General features: G+C 41.7%; 1 protein-coding gene and 1 long non-coding RNA gene across 12 annotated transcripts in view; one reads left to right on the forward strand and one right to left on the reverse strand.

The window, feature by feature from the left end:
* The window catches only part of MARCHF1 (membrane associated ring-CH-type finger 1), a 1003118-nt gene that overhangs the window by 834088 nt on the left and 146174 nt on the right, over window positions 1-22856 (forward strand). The window lies entirely within an intron of this gene.
* Window positions 8257-22856, reverse strand: part of LOC138843420 (uncharacterized) — a 38513-nt gene continuing 23913 nt past the window's right edge. The window contains exon 3 of the long non-coding RNA XR_011378118.1: window positions 8257-10863. This is a non-coding gene — a long non-coding RNA (uncharacterized lncRNA). The remainder of the gene's footprint in view (window positions 10864-22856) is intronic.

A 22856-nucleotide genomic window follows, 5' to 3' on the forward strand; every position in this document is an offset into this window, starting at 1 on the left:
ACATTCAGTCCTTGGACAATCTCATTTAGTCTCATGACTCTATACGGACAGTGTGCAACAATTCTCAAATACACATTTTTAGACCAAATCTCTGCTATGAATTTCATAGTCAAATAGTGTATTCCTGAAATGAGGATTTTTTTTCAGATTTATTCATTTATTTGAGAGGCGGAGTTACAGATGGGGAGAGACAGAGAGAGAGAGAGGTCTTCCATCTATCTGCTTGTTCACTCCCCGAAATGGCTGCAATGACCAGGCCAAAACCAAGAGCCAAGAGCTCTGGCTAGTGCTTGGGTGCAGGGGCCCAAGGACTTGGACCATCCTCTGCTACTTTCCCAGGAGCATTAGCAGGGAGGTGAGTCAGATGTAGTACAGCTGGAACTCGAATCAGTGCTCATACAGGACAGCGGCATGCAGGCAGAGGCTTAGCCTACTGTGCCACACTGCTGGCCCCAAAATGAGGATTTGTTGTAATGATTCACTGTGGGAGTGTGTCCAGGAAAGTTAATTAAAGGAGCGAGAGAAACAGCATAGGAAAGAGGAAGAAGTGAATTCCCCACTCCTTATTCCTCAGATACGGCTGTTCGTTGGCTCAAGGTCATTCATGAAAACTTCAAAGGCACTTTGCTGGTCTCCGCACACAAGGAAACTGCCCAGGAAGCAAGCTGGACAGTTTTCCAGAGTCGGTTGTAGAACTTGAGGAATATAAATGCTCAAACACTGAAGGGGGCGTGTATTCCAACAAGGAAAGGGACCGGGAGGGACATGGTGGAATACTGACAGTATGAACTAGGGTCCATCCCTAGTACGGCCATAGTCCATGTGGACCTAGTCCACTCGGTCATGGGTTCTTACAGATCATGATGATTCATGACTTCTGAGGAAAAATTTAAAGACATGAATTGGCAGAGTGAGCTTTTCCTATTGCAACTGCCAAGCCATGACTAATTGAACATCTTCCAGCACTGATTCCAAACAGCCTTCATTCTTGGTTGTGACTTGCGTTAGTCTAAGTAACTTGCTAGTGAAGCATCTCTGACCATTAACCCTGATTGCTGTGTCCTTAACAGGCTGCAGTTGCAACAATAACCCAGTTGAAGTTAAGGCTGGACGTGGGTAAATGCCAAAGCAGTGCAGTGGGTCCCCCAACTTTCCAAGGCATGTAGCAGCAACATGCCTCATCGTAACAGAGAAGATCCACTGTTCAATCAAGTGCTGCTCTCCCTACCAGATAATAAAAGGGTGCTTCAAAAAGTTTGGAAAAGTTGACTTGAAAAATGAGCTTATTTTTCATGCATAACATTTTAAAGATTTGGTGCTAAGAATGGGCTGAATCACCTTGAGAACCATTGAACACCTGTTTCTGGGGCTAAGTAGGCAGAAACCCCACGTGTTTTATGTCTTAGCCTCATATGCACTTTCCATAGACTTTTTGGAGTGCTCATGTGACTTGTGTTCTTAAGCTCCAGAGGGAAATCTTCAGCCATGTGGTCAACTGGTGTCTGTAGGCAGGACTCTGGTCTTGTAAGGCCAAGTAGCATTCTACTATAATGCTAGAACCTTGACCCAGAGCACCAGGGTTCTCACTGTGATTTTCTGTTTGGTGCATGACATGAAATTTGCATTGCATTTTTGCTTATCATGTTACCTCCAGTAGGAAGGACTTTCCCATCTCTATTGCACAGGCATCGAGGTTCTTGTATGAAGCTGGTACTACTGCAGACAACTCTTTCATTCTAGCCACCCCCACCAAAATAACCACAACCCTCTGAGTATTGCCATGGAGGGTTCAAAGCATTATTCCAAAGTGTGGTTTATGCTGCCATAGCAAAAACACTGGCGTGATGATTCCAGGCTCACGTTCTGGTGTCAGGGACATTTTATGAGACTGGACACAAAGTGAGTGTGGAAGAAGAGTGAAGTTTTATTTTATTTTTTTGGAAAAAAATTTTTTTGATTTAGTAAATATAAATTTCCAAAGTACAGTTTATGGATTACAATGGCTTCCCCCCCCTCATAATTTCCCTCCCACTTGCACCCCTTCCATCTCCCGCTCCCACTCCCATTCCATTCATATCAAGATTCATTTTCAATTATCTTTATATACAGAAGATCGATTTAGTATATATTAAGTAAAGATTTCATCAGTTTGTACCCACACAAAAACACAAAGTGAAAAATACTGTTTCAGTACTAGTTATAGCATTACTTCACATTGGACAACACATTAAGGACAGATCCCATATGAGAAGTAAGTACACAGTGACTCCTGTTGTTGACTTAACAATTTGACACTCTTGTTTATGGCGTCAGTAATCTCCCTAGGCTCTAGTCATGAGTTGCCAAGGCTATGGAAGCCTTTTGAGTTCGCCGACTTTGATCTTATTCCGACAGGGTCATAGTCAAAATGGAAGTTCTCTCCTCCCTTCAAAGAAAGGTACCTCCTTCTTTGATGGCCCGTTCTTTCCACTGGGATCTCACTCACAGAGATCTTTCATTTAGGTCTTTTTTTTTTTTTTCCAGAGTGTCTTGTCTTTCCATGCCTAAAATACTCTCATGGGCTCTTCAGCCACATCCGAATGCCTTAAGGGCTGATTTTGAGGCCAGAGTGCTATTTAGGGAATCTGCCATTCTATGAGTCTGCTGTGTATCCTGCTTCCCATCTTGGATAGTTCTCTCCCTTTTTGATTCTGTCAGTTAGTATTAGCAGATACTAGTCTTGTTTATGTGATCCCTTTGACTCTTAGACCTATCAGTGTGATCAATTATGAACAGAAATTGATCACTTGGACTAGTGAGATGGCATTGGTACATGCCACCTTGATGGGATTGTATTGGAATCCCCTGGCACGTTTCTAACTCCACCATTTGGGGCAAGTCTGATTGAAGTAAGGAAAAGGGAAACTCCATACAAATGGAGGGGCTGATAGAAAAAGAAACCGAGCCCCCATGGCTCACAGTCTTAGGGTATTTGTGTCTTTATCGCATTATCTCCAAGGAACAACGGTAGTGGTTATATATTAGTTACTGTGAAAGGAGGTGGGGTGGGGGGGACTCTTAATAGAGCCTTTTCTAGCTTAATTTTATAGAAACCTAGATCTCATCATCGTTGATATTTCTTGCAAGGGGCTTCCATCCTGTTCTGTGTCATGTGTACATGCTGGCAAGGAGCTGTGTGATGGTGTTAGTCTGCAATGCTTCTGGTCCTTTCAAACTCAGATCCTACCAAGCACCCTGTTCTTTCCTAATAGTGAGATAAGATGCACAATGTTCCTTTATTCTAGAAGGAATGCATTTGCCTGTTCCCAGTGGAGTTTCTAAAAGTAGTATTGATTTGGCAAACTGCTGCGTATGTGTGGGATTTTTCTTGTACTCTCTGGTACATACATGTCCTAATAAGGCATTCAGAGTATCGGCCCTTTCTGTTCATTAGATTTTGTTATATGTGATGATATCATCAACACAATGGACCGCTCTGATGTGTGACAATATTCAGACAATTGAGGTCACCTCCAGTCTGTGTTATGACATATTCCCAGGGCAGGACCATGAAAATTTCCTTGCTGTCCCTGGGTTTGATCCTCCTGTGTGTTTAACAGATGTTACTAGATCGACAGCCTCTTACCGCGTGCCAGATATTGGTGTGGGTCTCTCCAGGAAAGATCTCGCATGCAGCATGGCAGCTACAATTAGTGCTTCTATGTGGTTAAGTATGCTGGGGTCTACCAGCATGTGTCTGACCCGCCAAGTTTCTGCAGAGAACAGATTGAGAAATTAGATGAAGACATGATGGAAATTATTCCCTTTATATTTTTACATCTGTTTGTCACATAACAGCCAAAACGATCCTTTCCAAATATAAGTCAAGTAATGTCTTGTTGGAAAGCCTCCAATGGCTTTCTCTAGGACCCAGAGTAAAACATAAATCCTTACCTTGGCCAAGAAGCCATAATGTGGCCCTGAATTATCTCTCTAATTGTATTTCTTATCAGTCTCCCCAGAGCCGCTCAGCTCCAGACACACTGCTTTGCCCTGTTCCTCAGACGCAGGTTTTAGTTCAGGACATTTTCCCTCTCGTCTTCTGCCCCAAATGCTCATTCTCCAGAGAGCAGTGAAATTGGCTTCCTTGCTGTTTCCACATCTCCACTCACATGCCGCCTTATCATGCAGGAATACCTCTTTTTCTATTGATTTTTACTTAAGAATTTTATTATAGTCTGCCATACTCTACATTTTTATTTGTTTATGCTCAATGAGAGCAATAACTTTAGTTCTTCTTCCTCAGCACCTGGAAAAGTGGCTGATTGGAAGAATGCACTCAATACATAGGCGTTGAGTGAGTGGAGAGAGCCTGTTCTGTTTTGTTAGCTTATAATGCACATATTCTTTTTTTTTTCTTTTTTTTTGACAGGCAGAGCTAGACAGTTAGAGAGAGAGAGACAGAGAGAAAGGTCTTCCTTTGCCGTTGGTTCACCGCCCAAGTGGCTGCTGCGGCAGGTGCGCTGCGCTGATTGCTGATCTGAAGTCGAAGTGAACTCATCGTCCTCTTCGCTCAATGCCTTCTGGATTCCTTTCCCTTTATCCTGGCACTTGAGCTGGTCCAGATGACTTGCCCAGGGATTGGAGTCTCTGTTCACTATGCTCTCATCGGGCCATGGTTGCAGTATTTTCCCATTTATGGCCACTACACTGCAAGGGAAGGAAGTGCCCTACCATATTCTTTGAGGGGCAAGTATATTTCTCCCTGTCACCATCATGTAGCAGACCCTCCTCCTCTGTCAGTCAGCACCCACCCTGAGGACTCGGACTGTCTGATGATCTACAGCATGGGACAGGAGTCTGCCATACACCCTCTCAAACCCAAGAACTCAAAAAAAGGGTATGGCAGTGGGTGTCTGACCATGAGACATGGTCGTAGCACATATCCTACCAGCCAGATGCTGCCAACCTGCACAGCAATCACACAGGCTTTTGAAGGTGTGTGAGAAAAGACACACTGGGAGAATGGGATTATATCCCACACGATACAGCATATTTTTCAATCCAACATTCTAAAAATGGTGCTTTGCCTCTAATGAGTCTAGTATCTGGGTACTAAGGGGTGAAAGTAGAAGCTATGCGGCTCACCGTCACTCCCACAGGGTCAAGCTTACAGAGAGAACTCCTGCAGCTGAGGACACAGTGGGAGCCCCAGGAAACTTAAGTTATGGTTGCTGCCTGGTTACTCTGAGCTTCCCCTGATAGGAGCCCCAGCAGGTAAAGAAACCTGTTACCATCGTAGCTGGCTTTTCTTAGCCTGTTACGTCACGTCTGAGACCTTGTATTGTTTTCTGGCAGGACACAGGTACTTCCTCCTCAGTCATAATGTTCCTGAAGCTATGCAATTATCAATTATTTCATGGTTTCTTTCAATGTTAATATAATATTTAGTTGTTTTGCTTTCCAATAATTGCAAGAGTTGGAAGTACTTTTTTTAGATTTATTTTATTTATTTGAAAGGCAGAGTTACAGAGAGGTAGAGATAGAGAGAGGTCTTCCATCTGCTGGTTCACTTCACAAATGGCTGCAACAACCAGAACTGAGCAAGGCTGAAGCCAGGAGCCAGGAGCTTCTTCCACACAAGCGCAGGAGCCCCAACACTTGGACCATCCTCCACTGCTCTCCCAGGTACGTTAGCAGAGACCTGGATCAGCGGAGGAGCAGCTGGTACATGAACTGGCACCCATGTGGGATGCTGGCGCTGCAGGCCAGGGCTCTAACCTGCTGTGCACAGTGCTGGCCCATGGAAGTACTTTTTAATGTACTTTAAAGTGAACAACAGGCCAGCGCCGCGGCTCACTTGGCTAATCCTCCACCTGCAGTGCTGGCATTCAGGGTTCTAGTCCCGGTTGGGGTGCCGGGTTCTAGTCCCGGTTGCTCCTCTTCCAGTCCAGCTCTCTGCTGTGGCCAGGGAGTGCAGTGAAGGATGGCCCAAGTCCTTGGGCCCTGCACCCCATGGGAGACCAGGAGAAGCACCTGGCTCCTGGCTTCAGATCAGCGTGGTGCGCCGGCCACAGCGCGCTGGCCGCGGCAACCATTTTGGGGTGAACCAACGGCAAAGGAGGACCTTTCTCCCTGTCTCTCTCTCTCACTGTCCACTCTGCCTGTCAAAAAATAAAAAAAAATAAAGTGAACAACTGGATGGTTGGTGGAGAAAGGGCTTCCATCTCTAAAACAAGGGAATTTGGCTTCATTCTACAAAGGACGGCTCTTACCTCCATCGTGGGCATCGTCAGTGACTCCATCCCGGAGCAGAAAGCCCACTAGGAAGCTAGGATCAATTGCATTTCAGCTCCTCAGACTTCACAGTAGATGGATATAGTTTTCATTCAATATGTAATCCATCTGCATTCTATGGCCATTCTGAAAATCTCTTAAGAGGATGGCTCATTCCATCAGTGAAGTCCAGAGTCAGCGCGATTTTAGTGGAAAACAGAATTCGTTGTGAAGAGAGACTGTGTCTGTAGAGCTGAAATTCAGTGTGCACGTGATTACTGTTGACATTTAGACCTCACACACACTCTGAGTCTCCCTAGCTGAAGAACGCTGGCCTATCACTAGGTGTGTAGACAGCTCAGCTCTGAACACAGTGCCCAGTCAAGTTCAGGCTCCTAAAGGACTTCGGAAAGACACCATGCCAACCACCTTTCGGAGAGGGCAGACCGAAGATAACAAGTAACACAGGCAGTAACAACCTTGATATATAAAAATGGACCTTTTCCATTCATTTAAACCCTTCAATATTATTCTTGCCGAATTTTAAAAATTTCCTCTCTTTTAGTACATTATCAATTATTGAACTCTGATTTGTTTAGGATCTCATGTCTCCTACCCATGCCTAGTGATATGAATAGTTCTTACCCATCCCATAGGAAGTGGGGGAAGTCTTCCTCCAAGAGTCTAGGCCAAGTCAGGCTGAAAAACAAAACTGTCTTTAGGAGCTAGATGGGAAAAAATATTCTAAACATGTGAATTTATAGTAGGGATTATCCGATATCGCACTGTTCATTATGGTAGCCACTAGCCATGGGTTTCTATTTAAATGTAAATTTTAATTGCAGTTATATAAACTTTAAAAACCAATCGCTCCAGGGCCGGCACTGTGGCGCAGTAGGTTAATCCTCCACCTGTGGCACCGGCATCCCATATGGGCCCCGTTCTAGTCCCGGCTGCTCCTCTTCCAATCCAGCTCTCTGCTGTGGCCTGAGAATGTAGTAGAAGATGGCCCAAGGACTTGGGCCCCTGCACCTGCGTGGGATACCGGGAAGAAACACCTGGCTGCTGGCTTTGGATCGGCGCAGCCCCGACTGTTGCAGCCACTGGGGAGTGAACCAATGGACAGAAGACCTTTCTCTCTGTTTCTCCCTCTCACGGTCTGTAACTTTGCGTCTCAAATAAATAAATAAAATTTTAAAAAATCACTCTGGTTACATTTCAAGTGCTTGATAGCTACAAGTGCTTAGTAATTCCCACATTATACAGCCTAACTACAGAATTCAACAATAGCAAAAAATCCCATCAGACAGACAGTACTGCTCTGGAAAATATACTTGAAACTCCTCAGTGGGAAGAAGTGAAAGGAGCCTAGATATTTTCAATAGAGGTAGGGGAGGCCGGTGCCGCGGCTCACTAGGCTAATCCTCCTCTTAGCAGCACCGGCACACCGGGTTCTAGTCCCGGTCAGGATGCCAGATTCTATCCCGGTTGCCCCTCTTCCAGGCCAGCTCTCTGCTGTGGCCCGGGAGTGCAGTGGAGGATGGCCCAAGTGCTTGGGCCCTGCACCCCATAGGAGACCAGGAGAAGCACCTGGCTCCTGCCATCGGATCAGCGCAGTGTGCTGGCCGCAGCGTGCTGGCCATGGCGGCCATTGGGGGGTGAACCAACGGCAAAGGAGGACCTTTCTCTCTCTGTCTCTCTCTCTCACTATCCACTCTGCCTGTCAAAAAAAAAAAAAAAAAAAAAATAGAGGTAGGGAAGTAATCCCAGTCTAGACAAATGTGGTACTATTTGCAAGTTCTTACATCCTGGTACCTGCCATTCAAGCTTGCTTGAGTGAAGGCCACTTTCTCCCAACAAGACATGCTGAATACTGACACACACTGTGGTGAATGGGCCCAGCAAGCAAATGACACCTCTCGTTGCCCTGCTGAGGCACTGTACCAGTGTTGGAGGTTGTCCTTCCAGAAGGACTGTAAAGCTAAAGGAGCCAGGATTTGGTTCCCCTAACTCGGAGTGAATGACATGGTTCTGTGGCGCCCAGGACGCAAACATCCCTGGTCGCTGGCCATCTGTCATATTGTATTGGGCAGAAACAAAGAGCAGCCTTACCACCGTTATTTCTTTTCCGATGGAAGGGATTGATTTTTAGTGATACTGATCTCATTGATTTTATTTTTAATTTTTGCAAATACTCATGTATTTCATTATAATGAGTCTCTAATGAAATGGGAGCAGACATCCAGAGTCTAACTAGGCATAAATTAATAGTTTTCTGGGATTTTAGAGAGGTGTGAGTAGAATAGATGGGAATAAGATACTCAAGACGAGAGGAGTGAGTGATGTCTGTTGATGCTCAGAGCAGTCATACTTTCTCCCTCTGGACTTATTCAACTAAAAATTTAATTCAAATGAAATAAATAGTTCTAATGTGAAATTTGTGCTTTTATTTTGAATATTTTAGGTCCATAAACTACAGAGTTTTGGTTTAATTCTTACTTACATGGCAGCTGATGGTTGCACTCTTGAAATTTTCACCTCCTATTGTATTTTAGGAAATAATTTTATTTTGCTGATTGACAGACTTTTGACAGTAGATTCCATTTAGTCCCATCAATCAAGTACTTGGACATATTTCAGTTCAAAAACTTCAAATAAATTAGAGGTATTTTTGTTTGACTTATTAAAGCCCAAAGAAGTAAGAGTTTTTGATCTTTAATCCAGTGAAAGAAAAGATGATATGTTGACATAGTTTCCATAGGACCGCGCCAGCTCTTGCTGCCTTCTCTTTTTCTTTATTCTTTAGAGTATTAAATATTGTCTATGTTAATTTTTTGTGACCTTGGCTATTCGCTTGTTGTTTCATTTTACAACCGAATCTTTCTTTAGCCTTTTTCAGTGGAATTTGCTTGGTTATTTGCTGTCTTCTATTTCCTTTCTGTGTCTTTCGTCACCCCCTGTTTCTGAACTCTTTCCGTGGAACCCACAGTGAGGAGAATGTTGGCAGCTGTGTTGTTAATGTAATTAATGTGCATAGTCGATTTGGATTGACTAAGCCAAGTAAATCCACTTTGAGACATAAACTACCCAATTTGGCTGCCTTTGTTGATCAGATTAACTGGATAATTGTCAAATCTCTCCTCACTAATTACTGCAGAGACACATCACATATTCCCTCATTTGATTCTCATTTCATTAAAATTTAAAACCAAAGCTGTATGAAGAAATAGTGACATATAAATAGACCAATTTAAGATGAAATTCAATGACTGTGCATTGTTTTCTGTCTCATCTTTCCACTGAGGTGCAGGAAGGGGAAACTGTACAAATACATCTTCGTTGCTGTCACCTGGGGAAGGAAGAGCTAGGAGACCTCTATGTCTTCTATACCTGTAACCCCTACACATTAAACATCCCTTCCCAACACACTGAAATTCTCAGACTCAGTGACTCTTTAGAAAAGTAAAATAGAACAGTTAGTCACTTTTTGGGTTATCACAGGTCTTCAATATACCAGAAGGAAAATTTTTTTGCTGGTAAAACTATAATAGTGATTTATCTATTTATTCTGCAAGCAATTTTTGTACTTGTTCTGTGCCTGTTCGAAAGAATGTGACTTCTTATCTTGGAACTTACATTGAACTTGAGTGACTGAACAACCAACCCCATGGTCATGGTCCCAAAACAAGTGCTTTCTTAATTCCCCAACTCTTGGTATTTTCACAGTTTCAATTAAAGTTACTTTATTCTTTAAAGATTTATTTACTTATTTGAAAGAGTTAAGGAGAGACAGAGAGAGGTCTCCCCTCATCTGCTTCACTCCCCCAAATGGTGCAATAAACAGGGCTAAGCCAGGCTGAAGCTTGGAGCCAAGAGTTTCTTCCAGGTCTCCCACGTGGGTGCATGGGCCCAAGCACTTGGGCCATCTCCTGCTGCTTTTCCAGGCCATTAGCAAGGAACTGGATTGGAAGAAGAGCAGATGGGACATGAACCAGCACCCATATGGGATGCAGGCTGCAGCATGGCCCCCTTTTTGTAACTGCCCATCTGAAAAACTAGTAGAAACACATCAACTGAAAATCTGTGTAAAACTTGCTAATCCACGTACTGCAGGTAATTTTATAAGGTTCAGCAAGATTCCAACTATAGAGTTAGGTTCTGCAGAAACTCATTTATTCTAAGAAAAAGATTGCAAAGAATAATTATAATGACTTAAAGATTCTATGGATGTTTCATTTGATTATTGTAGTCCTAGGTTTTGCAATATGAGCTGTATTAGCATGCTTGTTTTCTACATGGCCATAGACTATGAATGAGCATCTTTCTTAAGTCAATTGAGTCTCACTTGTTCTCTTTTCTAAATCAAAAAATATAACAAGAATAACAGATAACATTTGTTGAACACTTGCGGGTCAAGTTCTGAGCTCCACATTTAACCTAAGGAGATCAGGGTAGATATTTATAAGGCAAATATTCAGAAAACTCAGATCTGGTGGTAGATAATTTGATAAATGTATGCTTGAAGGAGGTTTGAGGAAAAATATTAACAGACGTGTTCCATCCATCCATGTTTTCATATACTTTACCTCTTGCCATGATCACTTACTCCTGTGTGAAGAGAAATAAAGAAATAGAACAGTATGTAATTTGTAAACAGGCTACTTTGCTGTAGTATAAATAGAATCTTTGCTCAATGCTTGCCATGCAATGGAATTATATTTTAGAAAATTTGTATCAAGGATAGAAACATTTCTTATTGAAAATCATTTTTTATTAGCACACTACAGGATTGTATTTCAAGTTTCTTAAGGTTGTAACTTTGCTACATTTTATTTATAGTAATAAGGATATTTAATGAGCACCTGCTATGTGTACTTTGTTGGGTGCCCAGTATATGTCAAGCATCTAGTAGTTACTATACATGTTATTACGAACCAATTAAGACATTAAAATTTAAGAAATAGAAAACACAAACCTACATTAGGAAATTTACCCTGAGTTCTAAAGCAGGTTAGTAAGAGGGCCTGAGTATTGAGCCGCGATGTTGAACTCTGGTGTCGCTCCCCCTCTTCATGGAGGAACGACACTAAACCCTGCCTAGACTTCATATCCGAGTCACGGCACCATTATGTCGCTCCCCCTCTTCGTGGAGGAACGACACAGGACCCTGCGCTGTTCTTTCGTCTGCTCGGCCCTCCCCGGGATTGCTGCTGGTTCTTCCCGGGTTGGCTACTATCCCTTCCACCTCCGTGGAAGGGCAGTTCCCCCTGGCCGCATTCCCCACTTCCGCAGGGGAGCGGCACACCGCCGGCCGGCTCTTCTCGGGGGCTGCACAGGTGTTCCTTCAGCTAGGTGTTCCTTCAGCTAGATGTTCCCCATAGATGTTCCCGGTGCATGCAGTCTCTCTCCTCCTTTATAGTCCTCCTCCGCCAATCCTAACTCGGCTGCCCACACGCCGAGTACGCTGCTCTCCAATCAGGAGCAAGTCCTACAATTTATTAGTTGAACTGGAGGCAGCTGTGCGGAAGCTGTTCACTTCTCTCCCAGCACCATATTGTGGGAGAGCAGATGCATAGAATAAGTCTTAATTCGAGTAACTTAGTCTAGTCCGGATTGCTCCCCACACTCTGGGAGCTATTTGGCCATGATTCAATGTGCCACATCACCTCCGCGGTTCTCTCTGGCTTTTCTTCAGTGACACACACAGAAGTGTAAATAAGCATCATGGATTAGGTTGGGTGTACATTACAAAAGAAAAGAGGAATGATTTCAAAAATAATTAGAGGATTAATGTGGTTCTATTACAGTTTCAGCTTATTTTAGTGAACAATAAGAAGCCATTTGGGCTTCTTAAGAATGGGAAAGGCATGATAAAAATGGAGCTTAAGAAATAATTCATTCATAATTGTCACGGTCACATTGTGCATTTAAGATTTATGCATTTCACTATATGTAAATTTTGCCTGATAGAAGAACTGTACACAAGCATTGAATTCTAGTTAATGGTGTGTATTTTGAATTATTTAGGAATAAAGTGTACTTCTGCATGCATCTTTGACATGCATAATAAAAACAAGATGGGTCTATGAATAGATAGAGGGAAACATAGATGAATAAATATTTGGTAAAGTAAAAAATTTTAATTTTAGAAATGTGGGTATTGGATATACTGATGTTTACTGCATAATTCTTCCAACTTTCTGTTTATTTGAAAATGTCATAGGATGCTAGAAAACAATGCATTACTAGCAATTTATAGGATAGATTGGAAGAAAGTAATACTTAGGACAATACAATAAACAAGAGATGATCTGCTGAGGACTTAATGATGGTAACAAAGAGAGATAAGAAATATTAATCATCATTTATATTAAAATGAAAAATTAAGTTGTGTCTAAAAATTAGAAATAGGGATGAAACAAACAAAAATACTCTAATGGAGAGATCAGTGTGGTTAAAAGAACAAATGGTGCTGTTCTTACAACTTGGCAAGGATATCTTGCTGTGAAAGTTGCCGAAATGTTGGCTTTCTTTCAAGGTGCTGCTGTGTCAGTGTTAAGAGAGGCTGTGAGCTGGTACTCTCCATGACATGAGCAACACGCGCTCTCAGGGGCACAGCCCTGCTACGCGTGCCTTCATTCATAAAAGATGCTTCAAGCCACAACAATACAAAAGATGCATTTTATATTCTACTTAAAACTATTGGTTGAACTCTGTAATTAATACACAATTACTCTTAGGTGTTTAATGCTATAACTAGTACTCAAATAGTGTTTTACACTTTGTGTTTCTGTGTGGGAGCAAAGTGTGGAAATCTTTACTTAACATACGCTGAATTGATCTTCTGTATATAAAGATAATTGAAAATTAATCATGATGTGAAGGGGAAGGGGAGAGGGAGTGGGAGTGGGGAGCGTTGTGGATGGGAGGGAAGATACGGGGGGGAGGAAGCTATTGTAATCCATAAGCTGTACTTTGGAAATTTATGCTCATTAAATAAAAAAAAAAAGATGCTTCAAAAAGTACATGGAAAAAGTAGAAATAAAAGTTTATTTGGGTGCAAAAAAAAATTTGGAATCCATGCATATGTGAAATCTTAAACACATTTGTAGGAACACACTTTCTGAAGAACCCTTGTATATTCTCTGCCTTGTTTTCTTTCTATAATGTGACCCTGACACTACCCCATCAGGAAGAGGGCCATATGTCTCTTGCCTCCTTGAGTCTAGGTATATCTTTGTAACTTCCTTGACCAACTGAAGATAGTAAAAGCAATCCTATTTGTCTCCTAAGGCCAGGTCAGAAAAGTGATGCAGCTCCGGCCTGGTTGTATCTGTCAAGACACGCACTCTGGAGAGCCTTGAGGTGGTTGTGGGAATGCAGGAGGCCTGAAGCCACCTGGCTGCAGAGGACAGAGAGTTCAGCGGAGGCAGAGAAGCGGTGCTCCAGGAGCGGCTTCCTCCTCCATGTGAGGTCCTCCCACATCCATGACTGAATGGGCCTTGGAGCCGCTTCAGCAGCGGGGCAGTGGAGCCAAGAGATTTGCTCTGCTGAGACTTCTCCAGATTGCAGATTTGTGAGCAAAATGATTTGCTATCACCTTAAGCCACTAAGTTTTGGGATAACCTCCTTACTCAGCCATCATGAGTAGAACACAGACCGACTTTTTTTCTGATAAGGTTATGTTGCCCCGGCAAATCCCACAGGAAACATGAACCTTTGGTCTTCATCAGAAATGCATAGTAAATACATCTTGGGGTCAGCATTAGGCATAGCAGGAAAGACGCCCCTTGGGAGCCTGCTTTCCACATATGCGTGCCTGGGTTTCAATCTCAGGTCTGCTCTGACTCCGGCTTCCTGACACTGCACACCCTGGGAGGCAGCAGGCAATGGCTCAAGAACTTGGGTCCCTGCCACCCATGTGGGACACCTGGATAGGGTTTGGGCTCCTGAGTTTGCCCTGGCCCAGTCCTGGCTGTTGTGAGCATTTGTGGGGTGTGAACTGGCAGATAGAAAATCTCTCTCCACCCCCTCTCCCCGTCTCTTTCTCCTTCTCTCCCCTCTCTCTCCCTCTCACTCCCTCTCTCCCTTTTCCCCTCCCTCCATCTCTCTCTCCCTCTCACTCCCTCTCCCTCTCCCTTTTTCTCTCTCTCTGTCTCTCTGCCTTTCAGATAAACTGAAAAAAAAAGTAATTTTTTTTAAAAAAAGATAAATAAATCTTCCAACTAGCTTTCTCTCATTCCACATCAGTTCTCAGATTGATAGTCTTTTGTACTTAAATTTTTCTACATGAGAGGCAGACAGTAATCTCTCTAGCTTCCAAAATATAGACAGTAATCATTAAACTCAAGCCTACCATCAATTTACATGGCATCTTTGTGCAGAGTAGAAAAGGGTACTACTTATTTTTTTTTTAATCTGACAGGCAGAGTTAGACAGTGAGAGAGAGAGAGACAGAGAGAAAGGTCTTCCTTCCGTTGGGTCAAGGGGTACTACTTTTTCAACATAATATACTATACTTCCATCTATCAAAAAATGTCATAATATACTAATTTCACCAGAACTTCACATTTTGCTGCCATTTGACTAAAAGTTATTTTAAACTAAAATGTCTGTGATGTGAATGACACCCCTAGCATGCAGGGTACAACCTGCTCAACTGAGTTTTTAAAGGTAAATGAAGAGCTAGATTTAAATAAATAAATAAATAAAGAGAAATGTAGAAACAAAGAGCATGTCATGTTCTGGAGCTGTTACTGGTTTGGAGCAAACGACTGCACTTGGAAAAGTGACAGATGGAGGGGTGAGTTAAGTAGGCACCAGATTATGCAAGATCCTTGGAATAAGAAAAGGACTAGAATTTTATTACCAGTTAATGGAAAGATTCAAAACAGAAAAGCAATGTGAAGGAAAGATCTGAGTTTTCGTAATTGTAGTTAATCAATTGAGGAAAAGATAGACGAGAAGCAGGAGATAGTGAGAAGTCATAAATGAGACGTAGGAAAATAGGGTAAGAAGTGGCGATCGATATGAGATATCCTTTAAAAGGCAACATACAGAGGACTTGAGATTCGGGAATCTGGGTGTAACTGAGGGGCATCTGCAGTGACTTTCACGGATCCCAGGGTGCGTGTGAGCCTGTGTGCTGTCATCTACCACTAAAGACAGCACCAAAGAAAGAGATGTGAGGTTGGGGTTTCCTGGGGTTCTCTAAGTGACAGGAAATTCTAGGCAGGATGATCTGCATTGCACAAAAGAAAATTGGACCTGGTCGCATACACTCTAAGAGATTTTCTTCTGGAAAAGAAAAAAGTGGAGGTCTCTTCATATCTGGTAAGAAAAAAAAAATCCTGAAAAAATCCAGTGATTTCTTGAAATCTGCTAAAGTTCAAACATGGGGCCCAGAAATTGTCTTTTCGGATTTCCCCTAGGTGCGTGCTGTGGCGGGAAGGTAAGAGATTTGAACCCCCTCTTCCAGTTGACAGCCAAACACTACACTTAACGATCTATGGGCACAGCTTAGAACTTTGCTCTTCCCTTCATCCCTCTTGCCCAAATCCCCATCACGATGACAGATGCAACAACGGAGGCCTGGGACTCATTCATCCATGCAATCATTTCTGAAACATCAGGACTGGTACGTAAATAAAAGATTACTTGGTGTGAGTGGTGTTCACTGCTACAGGAAATGGCTTTATCTACAAGACCATTCTTCTACCTGTAGTAAAAAGTTAAAAATTACTGTTTGTCTAGTGGACTGAACAACCTGATGAAGAACACTGTTAATGTGTGGATAAACAGTAAGGCAGGAACCTAAATTGCATTAAACTTCCATAATTCCAACAATCCAATATTGCAAAACAAAATGTAGAAAAATGGAAGGTATTTCTAGAAGCATAAAATAAATCCCAAAAAGGCACAGACAATAAAGAGAACAGTGTTCAATGTACTGCTGTCGGTTTTATTCCCCATAACTCAAACAAATAGCTTATTTTCTGTCCAGAAAATGCTCTGGGATAGTGGAGGAGATAGACTGAGTGTTTATTCTAAAATTACCTGGTGTGAGATTTAGGACATTTGTTTCGTTAAAGGAGTCTGCCTGACATTTGAACTTACTTGTAAAATTACATTAAATATGCATCAGCTTGGAGGCCCTACCAAAATAGAATAATGCATTTTCAATTTAGTCCTGGTTACACTTGACCTGTTTTAAAGTGCTCCTCTAATGAAATGGAAGCTACACCAAAGTTAATTCCATGCAAGAGGCAGAACAGATTCTGTGTTACTTAATCACAATGCATGCTATCCGCTTTGCCCGAACACAGAAAGAGGACCAACGAGATGGCCGTTGCTTTAATCTGGCAGGCCTGATAACATTGTCATAATAATCAAAATGAAGTTCAAGTGGTTTTCTGACCTGAATCTAACACCCATGTTTTACTGTAAGAAAAAAAGAGAAGAGCAGCAACCAGGGAATTCCATCTGAGACGTTTTCAGCTTCCAGTTGCGCTAATATTTCTAGATCAAGGGTAACGGGGCTAAGGAAGAAGAGTCCAGAACCCAATCTTCTTCATGACCGTCAACAACTTTTCTGCTAAATGCCGAGCCGCAGTCTTGTTTTCCACTTGACTTCCCTCCTCCGTGAGTTCATCCCCTCAGCCCTGCTAGGTTAGCAAAAGGCTACGTTTTGTACAGTGGAGGAAACTGAAGCCAGAACAGATTGAATTCACACAACTGGCAAGTTGGAAATCTGGGATTCCAAAGCCATGTTTTGTTTTCTTCTCCACCATACTCCGCCATTCAGGAATACATTTGCACTCAGTGTGAATCGGCTATGTTGCTGGATTTGGAATGTGCAGTGGATAAAAAGTCATAGCTGGAGTCAGAGCTTTCCCATTAGTGGGTGAGACCGATAATACATAACATAGAAACAAAAAATATCGAATAGTGCTAAGTGTTGCTGAAGAAATAAAGGGTAAAGGGAAAATAGATATCTTGTCTATTTGTTATTTCAAAGGCAATGTGACAGAGATGGGGAGAAATGGAGACAGAGATAACACATTGGCTGGCTCCCTCCCCAGTTGGCCACGGCAGCCAGGGCTGGCCAGGTTGATGCCAGAAATCAAGAACTCTGTCCTGCTTTCCCTGTGGGGGTTGCAGGGGTCTAAGCATTCGAACCATCTTCCACTGCCTTCCCAGCCTCATCAGCAAGAAACTGGACCTGAAGCAGAGCAGCCAAGACTCGAACAGGTGCTCTGATATGGCTTGCTGGGATTCAAGCAGCGTCTTAGCCTGCTGCACCACCCTACCGGCCCCTATTTGTTGTTTTAAATATAGCATAAATCGGAAAAGCCCTTCTGCAATATCTTAAGGAGTGACCTGAGTAATTCAAAGGTACTAGGGGCAAGTGAAAGCCTGCTGCAGCCAATGACAGTGAACGCCAAGGTTCTAAGGCAAGAAGTTTGGTGTCTTCCAAGCAGGTGCTAGTAGAAAGCCAGTTTGGTGAAAAAGTAATATATAAGAGAGAGAGAAGAATGAAATCAGATAGAGACAAGTCATGATGAATGTATGTAGAGACTTGTAGAATCTTCTGGATTTTATCGCAAGAACACTGGGATGAAGCTGGTATTGTGGCACAGTGGGTTAAACTGTCACCTGCTCCACCAGTATCTTGTATGAACACTGGCACTTCAGATCCAGGTTCCTGCTGGTGTGCCTGGGAAGGCAGTGAGAGATGCCCAAGTGCTTGGGCGCCTTCCACTCATGTGGGAGGCTTGGGTGGAGTTCTAGGCTCCTGGCTTAAGGCTAAACCAGCTCCAGCCATTGTGGCCATTTGGAGAGTGAACCAGCAGAAAGAAGATCTGTCTCTCTCTCTCTATCTCCCTGTAACTCTGCCTTTCAAACACATAAATAAACCTTAAAAAAAAAAAAAAAAAGACCTGGGAATCTGTAGAAGAATTTGAGTAGGAACTTAGCGTGACCTAATTTTCATCCTTAAAAGCTTGCTCTAGGTTCTATATAGAGAATAGTTTGCTTATTTTTTGCTTACTTGATCACAACTTCTGAGTGTGTAAAATCTCAGAGGACAATTGCTTTTTCACGGAGAAATTAACATTTCTCCATGAAAAGTTTTGATTTATATGTTTTGAGCCTATTTTATAAGGTTATAAGATACATAAATGTTTATGAAATCTTGCCTTGTTTCTATTTTCTTTTTTTGACAGGAAGAGTGGACAGTGAGAGAGAGAGAGACAGAGAGAAAGGTCTTCCTTTGCTGTTGGTTCACCCTCCAATGGCTGCCGCGGCTGGTGCGCTGCGGCCTGCGCATCACGCTGATCCGAAGGCAGGAGCCAGGTGCTTCTCCTGGTCTCCCATGCGGGTGCAGGGCCCAAGCACTTGGGCCATCCTCCACTGCACTCCCGGGCCACAGCAGAGAGCTGGCCTGAAAGAGGGGCAACTGGGACAGAATCCGGCGCCCTGACTGGGACTAGAACCCGGTGTGCCGGCGCCGCAAGGCAGAGGATTAGCCTATTGAGCCACGGCGCTGGCCACCTTGTTTCTATTTCTTTCATCAATATATAATATTCCTGTTTTCTCTTGTAACATATTTCCCTTATATTCTGTTTTTATAGATTTCAAAAATTGCTACACTCATTTTTTCGGCCTGTTTTAGGAAGTCACTTGCAGAAATTTAATTATCAATTCTTATTTAATCCAATATGAGTATCTGTATCTATTTTTACTTTCAGTTATATATGAACTTTAATTCTTTCTCCTGTCGCTCTCATTTTTTTTTTGTTTTTTCTTTTCTTTGATAGATAAAGGTCAGATCTTCTAAGTTTAAGACTACCCATGACCTTGTCATTCTGATAGTGATTGAGCTAAGCTGAGGAACTAACACATGTTTACTCACTCTTACTTCTTAAACTTAGCGATAGCATATTTCCCAGGGTAAAGCCACTACTTTAGCATGACTGATTTCCCTTGGTTATTTATCCACACCCGTTTTATTCGTGTTTTCTAGAACTTATGGTCTTCATTTTCAGTTGTTACTGATCAACTTTCTAGTTTATTTTAACTGAGTCCTGGAAATGTTGTGATTTTGCTCCACAATAAAGCTACCGAGGAGTTCGGCTGCCTTTTTCCCCTTGACACTCCAAGCATTTCTGGATTATTTCCCTCTTCTTTACTTATTGGAATACTTACTCCAAGAGTAAGTTCCTTGTTCAACCTTAGAAAAAGTACTGAAGTCTTTAATGCATAAGAATATTTTTACATCCTCACATTTAAAGAGTTATTCAACTGAATATTATTCAGTGAGTTCACATCATTCACTGCTCCTTTTTCTTTTTCCTGTTTTTCTCAGTATCCCTGTATCAAGTGTTCCTATGAAAACGCTTGACACTTTGATTCTGGCTCTAGATATGTTATTATTCTCTGAACATTTTTGAAATCCTTGCTGTTCTCAAATTTCACTAAATGTGTTAGGAAATGGTTTTGCCTGCACCTGTTACTTAGCACTTTACCATTCTTTGAAGTCGAGTTCTTCCATCTTTCTCTACATTTCTCTTTATTATATTTTATGGGTATTTTTCTATAACTTTATTCTTCAGAATTGTCAGCTAGAAAAATTCTCAATATTATCTCCATTGATTCCTCAGGGATATCCAGCGTGGTGTTTGTCCCTTCTGTTAGGTTCTTTATTTATAACATTCTATTTCATAGTGACTACTCTCCAATTACATGTTTTATTTTTCTGGTTTCATATTGCTACTATTCTACCTTCCCTGCCTAAGCATAAGTAAACATATTATACTTGTTTAAAATTAGCTCCAAAGATTGTGCTTCAAATGCTGTATATACCGTTCAAGTTAAACCTTTCTTGTGTATGTATTCTATTGCTCAGGTGTCCCCTATCTGATGGGGACGCTCCTGTTTCCCTGGGGGGATCAATTGCTCCATCTGCTCAAGGGCACTGAGGAGGGGCTGAGGCCAGGGACTGGGATGAGAACCCAGGAGAAAGTGCCCAGTGTTCAGCCCACTGAGACAAATCTCCAGCCCCCTACAAGTTCGCTGCCACTCCTCCAGGTAAATTCACTGTTGAGGTTTCTCTTCAGCTCTGGGGAAGAGCTGCCCTAAGAAGGAGGCTTTCTTCTGAAATTGAAATCTAAGAGCCCAGGGGAGTCACAAAGAGGGAAGCTAAAGTTGATCAGTTCTACTTGTTTTATCAGCTTCTCAGCCCATTACTTTCCTTTGCTTGTTGTTTGTGTTCTGCTTTGTTATGTTTGTATAGCCCTGATGGTGGGGAAATGGAAAGCAAGGAGTGCCTGAAGGCAATGAAGGGGAGAAGCTTAGAGGGACATTAAAGATCCCAGGAGTCTCCCGCCCCTGTCCAAGGTCTAGGATCAAATTGGGAAGTTTGTTGGTTGTTGACTCCTGCCACTCATGGTTCCTCCTCCTTTCTTTGGTTTTTCCAGGTCTGGTTTTGGAGGAGGTGGCTAGGATACTCCTTAGTTCATCATCATGAAGGGAGTGGGAACTTTGTTTCTTAGTTTATTTCCCTTGCATTTCTTTGATTTGAATCAATATTATCCTATTCCCTACTTTTAATTCATGAATTATATTCATGAGAGATTTAAAAAATGACATTCAATACACAAGTCTATGGCATACGATAAGCACCTTAAGAAAACTCTTCCATGATGTGCTGCTTGTGTATGTCTCTAGCAATTGTAGCTTTAGTTGTTCTGTTTGGGATTTTTTTCTTTTGATGTCACAATACCTCACCTAGTTTTGTCACCCTCATTTCATAGAAGAGCTATTTTAGAATAGAGGAGCAAATCTTATTTAGCAGAATGTATTTTTTGTTTGGGTATAGAGAACCAAGGAATTTCCTCTGTCTTTGTTACTGGGATCTGACTAAACCAATATGGGAGAAAGAAAAGAACCACACACTAAGTCCTAATGTTAAGATGATTAAAAGGTTTGGAGATTCCAATTTTTAACATTAAAATCAAATGCAACTGTCATGAAATCCTGATCAGAGAGCAAGTGAATATAACGTTCTTGGATTGAACTAGACAACAGTCATTGAGTTGGCTTTTCCTAAATGTTAGGTAGGCTATAATGAGCAAAAATCTTAAATAGGAATGTTAAGAGTATCTGACCAGTAACTTTATGTATCCTTACAAAGAGCGTGTGAAGCTTGACTGAATAAAGGCCCTCCAAAGGCGTCTTCTTCCTTGTTTCTAGAACCTGTGAGTATGCTGCCTTCGCTGGCAGAAGGAAGTCTGTGCATGTGACTGAGGGGGGAGATTATCCTAAGTGATCTGTGTGAGCCCACCTTAGTCATGAAGCTCAATATAACTGGGACATGGAGGTCAAAGTCAGGAAAAGAAAACGTGACAAAGGAACCAGAGGTTGACAAAGAAGGGCCGTGAGCCAATGGAAGCAAGGGACATCTAGAGCCTGGAAAAGGAAGAGAAATGGATTCTCCCTGGGAGCCTGTTAATGCCTTGCTTTTAGACTTCTGACCTCCAGATAACAACTTTACGAGAATAAACTTGTCTCACTTTAAGCTGCTAAATTTGTGGCAACTTGTTAAGGCAGCAGCAGGAAACTGTACATTATATGATAGTTGAAAGTTAAAAAACAATCAGCTTTAAGAGTTAAATTATGATACATCAAAAACAAGGTATCAGCAATTAAAATTATGTATCCAGCAACATTTTATTATATAAGGCACCTGTGCTATTTTATTAAGGACAAACAAAATGCTATCTCATTTTTAATAAGGAAATCACAAATGGAAACAGTTACCTTTTATTAAGTGCTTCTTGTGTGCCAGGAACTTCTCTAAGTCTTTCCTTTGTTAGCTCAGTTACAGCTCCTATGGCATAGATAAACTTATCCCCATTTTACAGATATTGAAAGGTTAAAAATACTTGCTCAATGTCACACAATTAGTGACAGACTTGAAAATAGGATGTCAGACCCCAAGACTACACTGAGTCTTTTTTAATATAAATAACCGTGGAGTAAACACATCAAACATGTCGCAATCATGGTAATACAACATGGTAGAAAACAGCTAAGTTTTATTTTCTTCTTTTTTTAAACTGAACAATAAACCTTAATTACTTTTGAAGTACAGAATCCATAAATTCAGAAAAGAACAGAAAATAAAACTTTTAAAATGTGTTAAGATGATCTGTAGAAAAATACTTCTTATTTTTAGAAAAAATGCATACTTTCTTCTTTCAAACTAAAGTGTTACAAGGATTTATATAAATATGTAATTGTCTAGAGAATGAAATTATGTCATGACCTACTTGATTACATACCTTTCAGTTTTTCAAATATAACATATGCAAATTTAAACACCATTGCATTTATTTATAAATGCCAAAATACATATGAGAAAATGTAGCATAAGACAGTGAACAAAAATTTAACCTGGGGGCTGAAACGACATCTGGTTAGCCTTTAATAGGGTCACTCCATCACCACTTAATAATAATGTACCTACAAGGACCTAAAAACAGAACAGAGTTAAACTTTAAAAAATGCAATCAATGGAAGACTTGCATTGTGTTCTTACT

The sequence above is a fragment of the Oryctolagus cuniculus genome, chromosome 8 (assembly GCF_964237555.1).
Source record: "Oryctolagus cuniculus chromosome 8, mOryCun1.1, whole genome shotgun sequence".
Classification (NCBI taxonomy): domain Eukaryota; kingdom Metazoa; phylum Chordata; class Mammalia; order Lagomorpha; family Leporidae; genus Oryctolagus; species Oryctolagus cuniculus.